Source organism: Phalacrocorax carbo, chromosome 8 (assembly GCF_963921805.1).
Source record: "Phalacrocorax carbo chromosome 8, bPhaCar2.1, whole genome shotgun sequence".
NCBI lineage: Eukaryota > Metazoa > Chordata > Aves > Suliformes > Phalacrocoracidae > Phalacrocorax > Phalacrocorax carbo.
The window spans coordinates 13,871,697-13,886,201 of NC_087520.1; the positions used below are offsets into that span (position 1 = coordinate 13,871,697).

At 50.2% G+C, this 14,505-nt stretch overlaps 1 long non-coding RNA gene across 1 annotated transcript in view; it reads right to left on the bottom strand.

Moving 5' to 3' along the window:
- Nucleotides 1-345: 345 nt before the first annotated feature.
- LOC135314720 (uncharacterized) overlaps nucleotides 346-14,505 on the bottom strand; it is a 38,911-nt gene continuing 24,751 nt past the window's right edge. The window contains exons 9-10 of the long non-coding RNA XR_010374185.1: nucleotides 11,714-11,874; nucleotides 346-7,489 (exon numbers count right to left, since the gene is read on the bottom strand). This is a non-coding gene — a long non-coding RNA (uncharacterized LOC135314720). The remainder of the gene's footprint in view (nucleotides 7,490-11,713; nucleotides 11,875-14,505) is intronic.

The following is a 14,505-nucleotide window of genomic DNA, read 5'->3' on the forward strand; positions in this document are numbered from 1 at the left end:
TTGGATAGTGGGGGTGGCTCCTGTCCTCACCAGCTTCCCACCTGCCTGGATTTCAGCCTAGGTTATGTTTGGGTAGGGGGGAACACCTCCATTGCCCAGACCCCACTCCACCTCTGGGCTCTCAGGCACCAGACCAGGTCTGCCAAGGTGGGTTTTCTGTGCAGGGAACAGGACTTCCAGCCTCCTCCTGGGATGTGGTGGAAGCAGCCAGCCCACTGCAGACAGCTGTGATGCTGCTCCTGCTCCCCAGCAGCCCAACCCAGCCTGGACAAGGTCCCTGCAGCTTAGTGCCACAAGGCTCCAGGTGCATCTCTGCACTAGCAAAGTTATGATATGGAGGCAAGATCACATTTTTGTACCAAAAATAATGTTTATTTAGCCATCTTTTGTACACAGAAACTGTCATGACAACACAGTGCTACCAGAGCATCGCTTGCTCACAGCTGCAAAGCCATGAAAAAAGGTTTTATATTAATGGAACTGTTACAAGAAAATAAAAGCTCTCAGGCAAGGCTCCAGGCTGGCCCGGGTACAGATCATGTATCCTGATTTCTCATTCATTTTGCATCTTTCTGGGGCTGCTAAATTCAGCCATGGGCATTTGGCTGTGCAAAGGCAAATTCTGCTGGCATTTACCAGCCTGGCAGAACCCACCACCACCCTGACATGAGGGTGGCACAGCTCTTGGCCCTGCAAGGAGCCCTCCGATTCCCCAGGCACCAAAAAGGCAGAGGGACCGATGCTATAATTGCCTTACCTGCCATTTTTGACTCCCTCATCACTTCCTGGGGGGGGGTGTGGTACATGGGAAGGGATCAAGCATTGCTTCCAATGGGTTCTTAGTTCACCTAGGTTTGAGTGTGGGGAATCCCTGGACCATGGCCAGCACCATCCTGCCTGACCAGTTGCTTGAGGCTGAACTGAAGCAACTCTTTTCCCCAATACACTTAGTGTTTTTCTCTTTCAAGCACAAATCTCTTGCACGCAGGCATACACCTACTTCTTCCCAAGGGCCCATCTGCAGCTGCTCACTCACTCTTATTCTCTCCGGTTCATGCACTGCTGGGTTTGCTTGCCAGAGCTGAGCACCTGGGATGGGAGTAAGATAATAGACGCGATGTGCATTTGAAGCAGGAAGCAGGCATTGTGGCCTGAACAAAGAGCCATGCTGAGTACAGCTGCAGCTGCAAGGGGACTGGTGCTGTGCCATGTGCCACATGGGACTGCCGGCCTGACCCAGCACAGAGGCACACACTCTCCTTGGCTTGCCCAGCTTTTCATTAGCGCTTCCAACCTGTGATGTGATAACAAGCCCCAGGAACATCTGAAATACTATGAAAAATAGAATTGAATTATTATTGAGTATGAAAGTGCATTACAACCAAAAGCTGCAAAGACTCGGTGTGATCCCAGGAAGCACCTGTGCTCCCAGTGGCACTTGGGCAGCACAAGCTCCAACAGGAAAGAGCCTGCCCTGTGCTGGGTGACCTCAGCCATGCTGAAAGGTCCCCAGACCCTGCTGCACACCCGTGCTGGCTCACCCCTCCCTGCGTGGCTTTCCTAGATCAGAGGCTGCCAAACTGCCTTCTTTCCAACAGCATTCCCAGTCACCCTATTTGGTTCTCCATCCTCCTGGTACCCCAGCTCCAACCTGGGGTACTATCAGCCTGCATCCTCCTGCAGGGATGGGACAGCAGCCAAGCTGTGTGCTGGTCCCAGATGATGCTGGCCTCCAGAGAGCATGCGTAGCTCCCAGACAGGCAACACCATGACCCAAATGGGACTCCACACCCCAGGGCACAAACTCCTTAGGAGACCCCCCGCACACCCTATGGGAGAGGACAGTGGCGCTGTCACAGTGGATACTGCCTGCCAGGCTCTCATGGGGTTGTGCCAGCAGATTACAGCCCCCCTGCCCCGAATCCCGCCATGGTCTGTGCTTTGGCCTTATCCATATAAGCCCAGTGTTGCCTTCCAGACACAGCCAAGCACTGGCAACCCAATAACGAGGCGCAGACAGCACCTACCCTTAAGAAGCCTTTATAGCTTAAGGCCTGAGATCAGCCAGCTCATGACGCCATGCTCAAGTCAGCAGCCCTGAATTAGAGCAGCTGCTGAGTGCTGACTGGAAGGCATAGGGCACAGAGCGAGCGTGCCCAGCTGAGCACTGCTGCCAGCACAGCCATGGGGCAGGCACCAGCACAGTCATACAGCACTGCCTGCACAAGCTCCTGCCTTCAGTGTCTCAGAAGATGTATTTTTTTAATTGGGAGGGGACGGTAGAAAGGAGGACACCAGCTCATAAATATAAAGCAGCAGCTGAATTACTGCCCAGATGCTGCAGGCATGGGAAATTAACTCTTTCAGGACTAGAAACCTTTCATGCTGTCACCCTAGCTCCTGAAATACCAAGGGCCAGCACATGAAACTGCACAGACGAGACAAGCTGTAGGCTCCTGTACAGGATTTAAAAGCCTTTTGGAGACTCTGCTAAATAATGGTGGCAAACCCAGCACCCCTCTCTCACCCTCTGCATGTCCTGGAGCATGCCTGAAACTACCCTTCACCTCTCCTTGCCACATATGCCTCTCCTGACCTGGTTCCCAACTGCAGCCCCACAGCAGACTCCCTTTCACCAGCAGCGCAGTGGGCAGGAGACATCACTCATGGGTCTGTCCCTCAACCCCAAAACCAGAAAAGCAAGAGAATCATGGAGTGTGGATGGCATATGGCTAGGACAGCACTTCTGCCCTGTGCACAGCAGGTCTGATGCATGCAGATCACATGCAGAGCCTGGCTGGGGAGGGACAGCCTCCAAACCCAGACATTGACCATCTCCCTTCCCCTTCCAGGTCTGCTGACAAGATGTCCCCTGTGCAGGGTGGGCGTTTTCTGATGGTGGACCCTGGTGTATGGGTGCTGCTAATACCCATTAGCACCCTCAGGGTGGCCTCAGGTTCCTGTTGCTGGATTGTGTGAGAGCTGCCTGAGAGCTGCTTCCCAGCAGCGAGGCAGGATGAAGCATTTGGTTTGTGCAGACAACACAGGGAGCATTCAGAGCTGCCAGGCTTTGTGCAATGATCCCCTAGGGCGCTACAGCAGAAAGGAGCGGGAGGGTGAAAGATGTACCCCCAGCTGCCAGCTGGATTGTAGCGTAGCTAGAGAGAGCTGAAAGAAAGCAGGAGCCTGTACTCAATGCAATTCTTGTTGTCTTCATCCCTCAGCAAAGCCTCCTCTCCCCAGCAGCCTTACTCTGATCCAGCAGCCCCTTCTTCCCCCAGGCTTTTCCACGTCCCCAACCCCTCTCCTAAGCCCCAACCCACAGAAGCTTCTCGCTTCTCTGGGCAGAGCCGTCCTTCTCCTGCTGCCCAGCTCTCCCCCAGGCCAAACCCCTTCCCGATACACAGCATGAACCCAGCAGACTGCTCGCTGCCTCCACCTTCGCTCCTTGCAGGTCCTAAATATTCCCTCACACTCCCACTGACACTCTCATCTTTCTCAGCCAGTTAATTTTCTCACATCCTCCCACCTTTTTCTTCCATAAATGTATTCATTTGCTTTATTTAACCCATGTAAACTGTAAGCATCTGCAACATCCTGTAAAGAGGAGGGCTGTGAAACTACAGCTTGGCATTTAAGCCTGCCCCTCCCAGCTTCATTCAAGCTCTTGCAGAAGAGACACAAACCTCTCCAGTTTATAATTTCATACACCCCCTTCATGCCCCTTTTGTGGATTAAGCAGCCCCAGGTCTACCCTGTCATCCTTGCTGCCTGCTTCTGCACCTTATCTAGATTATGATGTCCCTCTTCAGGCAGGGGAAACAACTGCAGGCAGCACAGCCTATTTAAAACAAACAAAAAAAAGCTACTGCTGTGGCTGCTTTTCCTTCCTCGCCTTCCTTTTCCCGGGATTCCTAGATCTTGGATGGGGATTTTAGGTTTTAGCTAGTGCATGGAACTGGGCTGACATTGCCATGGACACCCTGTAAACCGCATGTTTTGCTCCAAGTGGCAATGGTCATCTTGGAGCTTCCCCTGCTCACAGAGTTAAAAGGAAAGGCACACATGGCAAGACACCCCCTTTGAGATGCTAAAAGCCACTAGTCACTGAGGTGAGGTACTTCTGCAGCCCTTCAGCCTTTTGTTTTTTTCCTACTGAAATATTGTCAGAAATAGTCCTACTATTCAGAGTCTTCCGGATGTATTTTGTTTCCTGCCTTTTAGCCTGTTAAATAATGTGTTAGCAGTCAGGTAGGAACCTCCTCTCTCATCCCATGGGAGCTTAGCTTCTTTAAGAAACTGCAAGAGGCCCCTTTGGCAGTCTAGGTGGGTTTTATCACCTGTCTTCTCATGCCATCATCATCAGTAGCAGAACAACAGGAAAACTTTAGAGCTACTGAACATAAATAGTATTTTGGGCAATGAGCATTTATGGCTTGACCATGGGATCGCCAGGCTGGAAACCCATGCCCAGAGATGCTATTTTTGGTCATCCCCAGCAGATCTGATCCAAGATTGCAGTGGCTCTGCAGAGGACTGGCAAAACATTTCAGACAGACTTGGACATAATTTCCTCCTCCCACAGCATACACAAATTTTTGCTGTGGCATGATTGCACCCACTGGCAAAGGCTGCAACCTGCCCAGCTCACCTGGCTCAGTTTCTGGTTAGCATCACCTGGGTTGAAGATAAGCATATTCCTCCCTCCCACAAACCAGGCGACAGACTGAGCAATGGGGCAAAGGGTAACATGTCTGCTCTATACATGACAGTTCTATCCTGTTTGAGGAAGAAGAGTCCCCTGTATCCAGCCTGGCTCAACTCTTGCTCTCTTTCCTTTGGATACCCAGGCCAGCAGGGATGGAGTCACAATTGATTTTCTGCCTTCACTTTGCTGTGTGGTGGGAAGCAGAAGGCATATGTGTGACGTTGAGGTGACAGAAAAGGACACTGGTTGAGTCACTTCAACCACAAACCAATTCTGAATCATCTGGCTGAAGCTCTGAAGGTAGGACAAGTGCTGGCCAGATTGGAGGAGGACACTGAGCTACTGTGTGCATGCCCTGCCATGGTCCACATGCTTTTCTCAATGAGCTGGCTGCAGCATTTCCCTTTCGCTGACCTCGGTTCCCCACAACAGGTCCTTTAAGCTATTAAGCAGAAGCCCGGTGGCTTTTCCCATTCCTTTATAGTCTAGGGATGGAGGTGCTTGTGGCTGAATAGACACAGCTGTCTGGGCAGGACAAGAGTCGGAGATCAGAACTGACAAGGCTCACACGCTGAGCTCCTGTCTTCCTTGGCAGCTGTGATAGGAGATGGAGAAATGTCCTGACAACTGGTAGCAGGGTGATGGAGAAGCACAGTACTTCCTGCTGAGAGAGCTCCTGGGGACTGCAAAGCATCAGGCAGGAAGCTCACAGGGAGGAAGACTCAGAGAAGCACCAGCTCCAGCAGGATCCTCTGCAAACACATGCTCTTGGAGCACCACGCAGCAATGTCAAAACCAGCACAGGCTTGAGACCAGGTGTGGGTTAACCCCAGTGGGCAGCTCAGTCTCATACAGCTGCTCGCTCACTTCCCCCAAAGGCATGGGGGACAGAATCAGAAGGGTAAGGGTTGAAATAAAGGTGGTTTAATAGGTAAAGCAAAAAAAGGAATTAATTCACCACTTCCCATCAGCAGGCAGGTATTCAGCCATTTAATGGCTGATGGTGTTTAGCTGCCCACTGGGGTTAAACCATAATAGGACCACACGGATACTCCACTGTACTGAAACTGCCTTCTGAGAAGAGCAAAAAAGGGGCATCCCCAGAGGACAGGGCAAGGAAACCCCTCAGTGACAGGCAGCGTTCAGGCTCATGTGCCTCGTACCCCTCCCTGGCTCCTACTCCCATGAGCATGGTGTAAAGGGAGCCCTCTTAGCCCTTGCACCCTGTAGGCAGTGAGTCAGGGCCCCTTGTTTTTGTAGATGTGGAAAGGCAAATCCTCCCCCTCCAAGGGAAACTGGGTCTGAAACAGCTCCGAAGGCAGCAAGTGATCCACCCCCCACAAAATGTCCATGGTTTTGATTACAGCAGGAGAGCTTCCTCTGATCAGAGCACACAGTGCTCCTCTGGGAAAGAGCCAGAGGGGTGTAACCAAGTTGGGGATATGTAAATGGGACACAGGGCATGCTGTCACCAACAGCCAAGGTGGTGTATGGGAGCACACGTGGTGCCGTGGTTGAACATGCCTACAGGTTTTGGGCTGCTGCCACTCACAGTCATGGTCCTGTCACGAGTGAAGGACCACAGGTGCCCTGCACATCCAACAGCACCAGGACATTCTGGCACACAGGCACCAAGCTGAACAGGGTCTGATGGGGCAGCAAGGCTATGCTAACCATGGATTAGCCTTGGACCCCACTGAGGCCAAAAGGCAGAACAGCCTGTTACTTTAAATCCCTGTCCTTTTCTGCATGCAAAAGATGAGCAAACATCCCGCTGCTACTGTAGGCTGCTGAAACTGAGTTAGAGATTTATCTCTGTACTTCTGACCCTCCTCCTCCTATATTTGAGACAGAAAAGTTGTAGCTTTGTCTCTTCTACATCTCTACTCTAGTTTTCTTTTTCCAAATGTTTGGTTGAGAGATCTTCCTTCCCTGCTCTTCTGGTGTGGTCACTGGCTTGCGGCCACTTCTGTGGCACAGATCTAGAACCACGTGTTCTCACTCGCACTTTGGGTCCTGTTTTATTCTGTTTTATTTTCCACCCTGAGCACATCACATCCCCTCTACCCAGAATCTCTCATACAAGAACCACTTTCAGCAGCACATAAGCTGCTCTAACATTTCTTCACACTGTTCTCCTAAAGGAAGAAATTTTTTATGATGAGGGTGGTGAAACACTGGGGCAGGTTGCCCAGAGAGGATGTAGATGCCCCATCCCTGGAAATATTCAAGAGTCAGGTTGGATGGGGCTTTGAGCAACCTCATCTGGCTGAAGGTGTCCTTGCTCATTGTTGGGGGTGTTGGACTAGATGACCTTTAAAAGGTCCCTTCCAACCCAAATTATTCTATGATTCTATAATTCTAAGAAAGTCTGGTGTCCTAATCCACACCACTGGGTGGGAGAACAGATGATGGCAGGTGGGAGGGCACAGTGAAAGGTGCTGTGTAAGCCAGCACGAATGGAGCCGTGGAGAAGCTATTTTGGATATGGATTAAAAGGATGTAACACGTCAGCAACTGCAGCAATACCAGCTGGGTATGTGAACCGTGCCATGGTGTCCTTGACAGCTGAGTGGAAGGAACAAACATCAAGTAGTAATAGGAGGCACCATTTTTTTTCCTTCCCTTACTAGCCCTGGAGCTCCTGGTGGGAAGAAGCGCAGAGGCGGCACAGTCCAGCAAAAGGCATTTGTCCTGCCATGCTCCCCTGCTTCGGTGGGATAGGCTGCCAGACTGCAAAGCTTCCTGTAAAACATCCATCACTCCAGCCCTGCTAGACACCTGCAAAGAAAACACAGGACCCCATGACACCCACGTGGCAGGAGTAGGGAATGGAGCCCAAAATCTGGACGCCTGCACAGAGGCTTTGTGACCAACAGTCTCACACCCTACTCTGCTACAGGAAATAGTATCTTTTGCCTCTTGTATCATGGGAAGGGACAATAAATATTCCACATCCTTTTCCTCCGTGTCTCTCAGGTATGGGGTAAAATCCAGTAGGTTTTCACCCTGTATATGTTTTGAGGGGGAATGTTTTCATGCCCCATGGGTATGGTGGGGGGTGGAAAGGCATCCAGCTCCCCACCTCTGGATGAGAGGGAATGGATTAGGACCCAGACTGCCTGGCAACACCTTCCCCCCTAGGGAGGACAGGGTGGGATCAGCTCCACCAGGATTTTTGGGCATATTATCTAAAGCCCTTCACTTCCTCAGAGATCCCAGCTGTTGGGCTATTTGCTGCTGACGGAGGCCTCTCTGGCTCCTCCACTGATCTCTCCTGGGGTCTTCTCCCTCTCTGCTTGCATCAGTTGTCTCCTTGCTCCTCTCCAATGAGCGTCCTGGGTTGCTAATGCCACTCTGCCCTCTAATCTCCCTTTCACCCTCGTGATGGTGCTCAGGCCACTAAGGAGATTAGCCTGGCCTCAGCTGCTCGCCCTCCCTAGCAACAGGGATGTCACCCCTCAGGGAGCCATGTGCAGGGGTGACACATGTGCTGCCACCACCCCAGTGCCAGTGCAGCTCTGGTGCCCTCTCTTGTCCAGCCACAGACCCAGAGGAGGTGCCTGAGCCATAGCATAGGATGAGATGTGCTGGGATCAGGCACTGGTAGGATATTTTTCCTCCCTCAAGGTGGGAACCTGGGAGACCTGCTCCCATCCTTGCCTGCTGTCCCACCTTGTTTGTGTGGGAATCTATCGAGCTTGAAAACAAGAGGGTCACAACACCCAGGCTGAAGATGGAGTCCTCCTGCACCCCTCCCAGGGCACAGTCTTGTGCTCCAACAGCACAGGGCAGATTTTAAAAGGCAATTAAAACCCCAGTCCTAAATTAAACAGCACATTCCCGCTGCCTCTGCAAAGCCAGGTGGAGGCTGTAAGCTCCAGGCACAAATCAGTCATGACATGCCTTTAAAAGGAGCCTCCCAGGGCTGCTTGCTACCCTGTGCATCCTCCCTCAGCCACTGGCACAGCATCGAGGCGGTTAATGCTAAATGCACAGGCTCTCTGCAGATCTCCGTTTCCATGACAACAGCTCCCCGATGAAACCCTGAGCTATAAAATCCCATTAAACATCTGCAGAGCCTGCCTGTGCTGCCTTCGCAGGCTGCCACCTGCCGGCAAACCTCTCCACCAGGGTGACCCACACTGCCCACACCAGGGCAGAGCTGCTAGCACCCAGCACCCCAGAAATATGTTTGAGGGGAGCAGGGACAGCACCAGCATGCTGGGGGGAACCCTGGGCCATGAAACCTGGCTGCTAGACCTGGCTTTTGGGCTAGTGAAGGGAGCCTGTGAGGATTGAGGGTGCAGGTATACACCCCACAAGTCACTAGAGCCTTGAGGGGCTCCTAGGAGGAACACAACACCATCACTGTGACTTTGGCTAGCGGAGATGCTCCTCCGAGAACAAGCCAGTCCAAATTCACCTATGGGAGCTCTCAAAGTTTTGAGGGCAGGCTTGAGTGACAACAGTAAGCCACTGGTATCTATTAAGGCTTCCTAGTTTCTTATACTTACCCACCTATCTAGACACACAGTGTCCAGGCTTATTATAATATGGCTTATTATACAATATATCATAATATACAAGCCATATATATAACAATATGTAAGACTTATTATACAATAAGGCTCCTGCATCTGAAGCTGACTGCAGGACTGCTCAGCCACAGGTATTTATTATTTGTTGGATCTTTCCCCAAGCTGCACCCTAAGTTGCCCTCCTGCGCTTCAAAGGTGCAGAAGCTGCAGCTTTTCCTTCCATCTGTAATTGCTGCTGAGTCACTCGGACTGCTGGAAAAAGCCTCTCCTCTGTTTGGGGAAGGATGGGGCAGGAAGGAAGCAGGGAGCAAACAGTGCGTTCTTCATCCCTCTCCATCATTTAACTCCATTGCTAGGTATGGGAGGGAAAACAGTCACAGGGACTTGCAGCAGCAGGAGCCCTGGAAACTCTGGCATCTTTGGGAGCCAGGGAATTCCAAAGGGGCCATGGATGAAAGCTGACACAGAAAGTAAATACTCTTCTTGAGCTACAGTTGCTGGTACAGCTGCTGGCCAGACCCCCTTCCGAAACTGAAACATGCCAGCAAGGGGATGGGAATCATTAACTTGTTCGTTTGTGTGATTTAACCATTTCCATCTCCCGCTGCCCCTTCAATAAGCTCAGATTTCTTAATATTTCCAGCAACCTGATGCTGCAGTGCTTGGGGCTCCCCCAGAGCAGCAGGCAGAGCTCTCTCTCCCCTCCTCCTCAAATGCTTTTAAAGGCAGAAGCCGTGGCACAAGACTTTTACGCAGGAGTAGATATCCAGGAAAGAAGCCAAACAGCACTCATGAGAAACCTGGGACAGTTTGAGGCTCCCTTCAAAGCACAAAGGCTTATAAAGCCCATGGCCACAGAAGGGAACGGCAAGAAAGTCTCAAGTCTTGCAAATGAAGCAGTTGGCTGAAAACTACAGGGTGATCTACGAACGATACTGAGGCAGGGCGGGGAACTCCGTCAGGAGGAGCTGGGACACAGCCCTGCACGTCACTGAACATGCATTTAGTGGGCTGGCTAGTTTTGCTGTGGATGGCCAAGCCCTTGAGGTTCCTGTGCTCAACCATAGCGACAGTGTGGGTCTGCAGCCTTATTTATGCGTGCTCTGGATCAGGAACACCTTGTTAGAAGCAGCAAAGCAGAGGGAGAGAGGGAGGGAGGAATATGAGAGCTTGCAAAGCATCTCACTGCAGGAGTTCAAGCTGCCAGGAGGAGAGGATGCATTTCAGGAAACCCAAAGAGGCAGGAAATCAAGGGAGAGGGATAGTAATTGAGTCCATGTGTTGGAAGCAAAGAACACATCTGGTATCAGGGAGCAGACTAAGGGAGAAAGCCCATGCTGTGGGAAAGCACAGGGCACTCACAGAGTCATGTTAACCTCCTGGACCAAGCAGAAGGCTGAATTCAAGCTGAGAGAGGTCTTTTGTCAGTTGTGTGGGCTTTCAGGGTCTGCGCCTGTAGTAGCTGCAGGTCAGAAGGCTTCTAACCTTAAATCATTAGCAGTTAGTGTTGCAAGAAAGTGAAGGAAGTGGCTGTTTCATTACAAAGTCACAGCGTTAGATCTACAGCCCTGTTGCTAAGCATGTACTGAGCTAAGAAGGAAAGCGGACAACAGTAACAGCAGAACATGATTTTGCCATTGCTCCAGCAAAGGCAGGTATGTCAGGTCCACTCTGCTCTGAGAAAGCAGTACAGCTTTGGTGCAGGAGTACCTGCTATTGTAGGATTCACTCACTTGGAGATAAGGGCACAAATGGGGTGATGAATGAGGAACCCAGGTCTGCACAATCATCACAAGGCTATCCCACGGAGCTGCGCCTGGTTTCGGTGGTCCCAGGTTCAGGCTACAACACTAGGAAAGCTCATAAGGCTGTTTATGGCCTCTCTCCTCTCCCCTTTTCAAACACATTTGCAAAGAAATTTGAAACATATGTGGCTGAAATAGAGTAGCCTTACGCCAGACTCCCGCACTAATAGAGCACAGCATAACATTGTCAGAAGGGGGGAGAAGAGCTCTGACACTAATACCCACTGGGCCTCCCGAGAAAATGAGGGAGGAGAGGGAGTGCAGGATTACAGCACTGAATGACTGTACAGGTTTTTGGTGTGCCATGCTAATTGCTGCATTTTATATATGTAAAAAGCTTCTCAAGAAGGCCCTCAGGTTTGGCAAGGTTCTCTGCTCCTTAGCAGGCTTTGTACATCACTGAAGATGGGTTTATTGTGATTTGTCCAACATCTCTGTTTAAAGCTCTGCAGGCAAACCTGCAAACTGCTGCTCTCAGGACTTGCCCTCTCAGTAAAGAAGAGAGTAATACCACTCATACTCTCCCAAGCCTCCATCTCTGAGAATCCAGCTCCAGAACATTTCTCTCTTCACCTGTAGAGCTCTGCACACATTATTAGTAGGGCTTTGCAGCCAGTCCACAACTTCTGCTCTCCCAAACACCCAATTGCATCTCATACCTGCATTCATGTCTACCAGCTGTCTTCTCTGCTGCTGTCTCTCCTGACATGTCTTCTCTGCCTCCTTCTTTGCCAGCTTTGCACAGCTTATCATCTGTTTCATGCCATTCTGATTCTCCTTGACAGCTTGCTGCAGAACAGGAGAAACAGCTGCTTACGGGCTGCATGATGGAGAGGGTAGGAGGAAAAATGCATAAAATCAATTAACATCCCTCTTTGGAAGAGGGGAGTAAGGAGCATGGCAGATCTCAGGAGTGAAGGAAACAGTTAAGAATAAGAGGAAAGGGCATCTTGCTCACCAGAAACATATTTCTAAAGTTACTCAGTTCTATGAAGGAGCTATCAACAGTCATTTTCTGGGAGTCAAACAGAAAGCATTGGCCCAGTTCCATATAGGCATCCTCCATGCTCGAATACATCACTTACAACTTGCCATCCTGTGTCTTGGCATCCTTAAGAAAGCTGCAAAACCCAGAACTCAAGGACCATAAACCAAACATCAGGTGGAAAAAATCAGAGTAAGCAGGAGACCACAGAGTACTACAACATTCAACTTTATCTGTGGTTCCTCTCCATTCAAAGACACAGTCACCACCATCACCAGACTGTGATGCTGAGGTGAATCCAGCCTAGTCTGCTCAGTGTTTGAGTGAGGCTTACACCTCCTATGTCAAAGGCAAAATGAAGGAACATGAAGCTGGCAAATAAGCGGCATCTTGCTCATGCTCCACCTCACAGGCAGGACGGCAGCCCCATGGCACACATCTGCAAGCACCTCCTGCAAAAGCAAGATTTTGTTGTATAGCCCCAACTGCTCAAAGTCCATCACAGCACCACAAACACGCAGTAACTTGGGGTATCCCTTGGCAAGCACACAGCACTCCCAGCAAACCATCAACCTCTAATCGGCCCAGAAACTCCAGGAATGCATCAGGTGACTCACTTTTAGACAACACCTGAAAGAAGCATCAATCCCTTTGCCCAAAGATGTCAAGGAGGCTCAGACTGACAGAGGTGGCCTGCTGACAGCAAAAAGCATCCCTGCAGCACTGCAAGATACCCCCACAGCTGTAGAGGAACACTCTGTGGTCCACACCATGACAAAATGCTTTTTCCCACAATGGACCCTTCTGCTCCCCTCCTCTCTTAAAACTTTGCTGAGATCCATGAATCCCTTCTTCCTTAGCTCACATCCACTTTGAAACATTTTTCTTCCTAAACCCAAAAGGATATTGTAATTTTTTTCCACAAATTTGTCACTCTCATCTGTCTTGTCTGGAAAGTTCTGAATATTACATTGCACATTCAAAATCTGTCCTTTTGTCATGTTTAAGCTTTTCTTCCAAATTCTTAGCAGACACATGCAAAAAAAAGACAACATAAAAATAGAGAAGGACATTCCTAAAATATTTGCTTTAACCAGGAGCATAGTTTCTACCCTGCAACTGTCATCAGGACTCCAGATGTACCCCCTGAAAATGCCTTTGACCTCACTGCCAGAAGTGTGGCTTGCTGCCCGTCCTGTTTAGATCCAGGCAAATCACCCCCATGCACTGACAATTAACTGCTTCAGGCAACACCCCAGTGCTCCCTCAAGCAGCAGATCTCCCAGGGTATATGGTGCTTTCTGCTCCTGGATGGCGTGTGTTCACACCAGAGGCAAAACTTGCTCATACATCATACTCTCATATGCATTTCACAGGCAGATGGGAGAGCTCTGTGGTGTAAATACAAACCAAGTTATACCAAGCCATCACCAAGGCTCTGCCTTTATTTATTTATTTTTTTTTTTTTCAGTATTTTGTTAAGGGGTGGGACACAACAGGAAAGGTCAATAATGCTTCAATAATCTCCAGTCTCTAAAATAAGATTAAAAGGTCACTTTGGACCTGTCATTTGAAGCTGTTTAAAGACTGACAGCCCCAGAGAAGGGTGAAAAGACAGTGTGAAGGAAGGGATGTGCCCAACTCTAGTGCAGCACAGCAGGGTTGGCTCAGCAGCCAACTGAGGGGACAAGGGATGGGACTGAGTTATACTGGAGATGTTACTGTGTGTTAGGAGGAGGCTTATTAGCTGAAAGTAAATATTAGGCCAGGTAAGACAAAGAGCAGAGGACTGGGGGTGCATGGAGGGGCAGCAGTCAGGCACTCAGCAGAGAGCTTTCATCCTCTGTTGGAGGGACGGATACATCTGCAGTCTGCGTCCTGCTGCTGCCTCTTGCTTTCCTTCCTCCCTGGACACTGACTCAGCACCACTAGCCTTTTATCACAGGACAAAACAATAGGTATCCTTCCTTCCAGGCATCACATCCGCTTGTTTCATCAATGTTTCTTTCCTTTGCCACCCTGTGCAGTACAGCACAGCTGTAGCACTAATAGGAAAAGGCTTCTACTATAACACAAGAACAAGGCATCTTTGGGATGAGGCCTCAGGCTTTTCAGCCACAGCAATGAGCCAAAATTTTCTTTGTTCAGAGCAGCCTAGATCCGACCCCCTGTCCCCAAGCCACAGCAAACATCTCACCTTCACTGGGATCACTTCTGATCCCAGGACTTTGTGTCTCAGGACTGGTCATGAGAGAAACTGGTCAGGAAAACAGGACTGTACAGAAGGTGTTGAAAGCCTAGCCAGTGGGTATTTCCAGGTATTGGTAATCCTCTGGGTGTATTTCCTAGCCACCCACACGCAGGTTGCTTGGAAATAAACCCAGAGGGTACCAACCAGTTCCCTGAGCTGCCATAGGAAAGTCCTCACCTTGCAGAGAGCTGACTTCTCTAGTTCTGTACAGACCC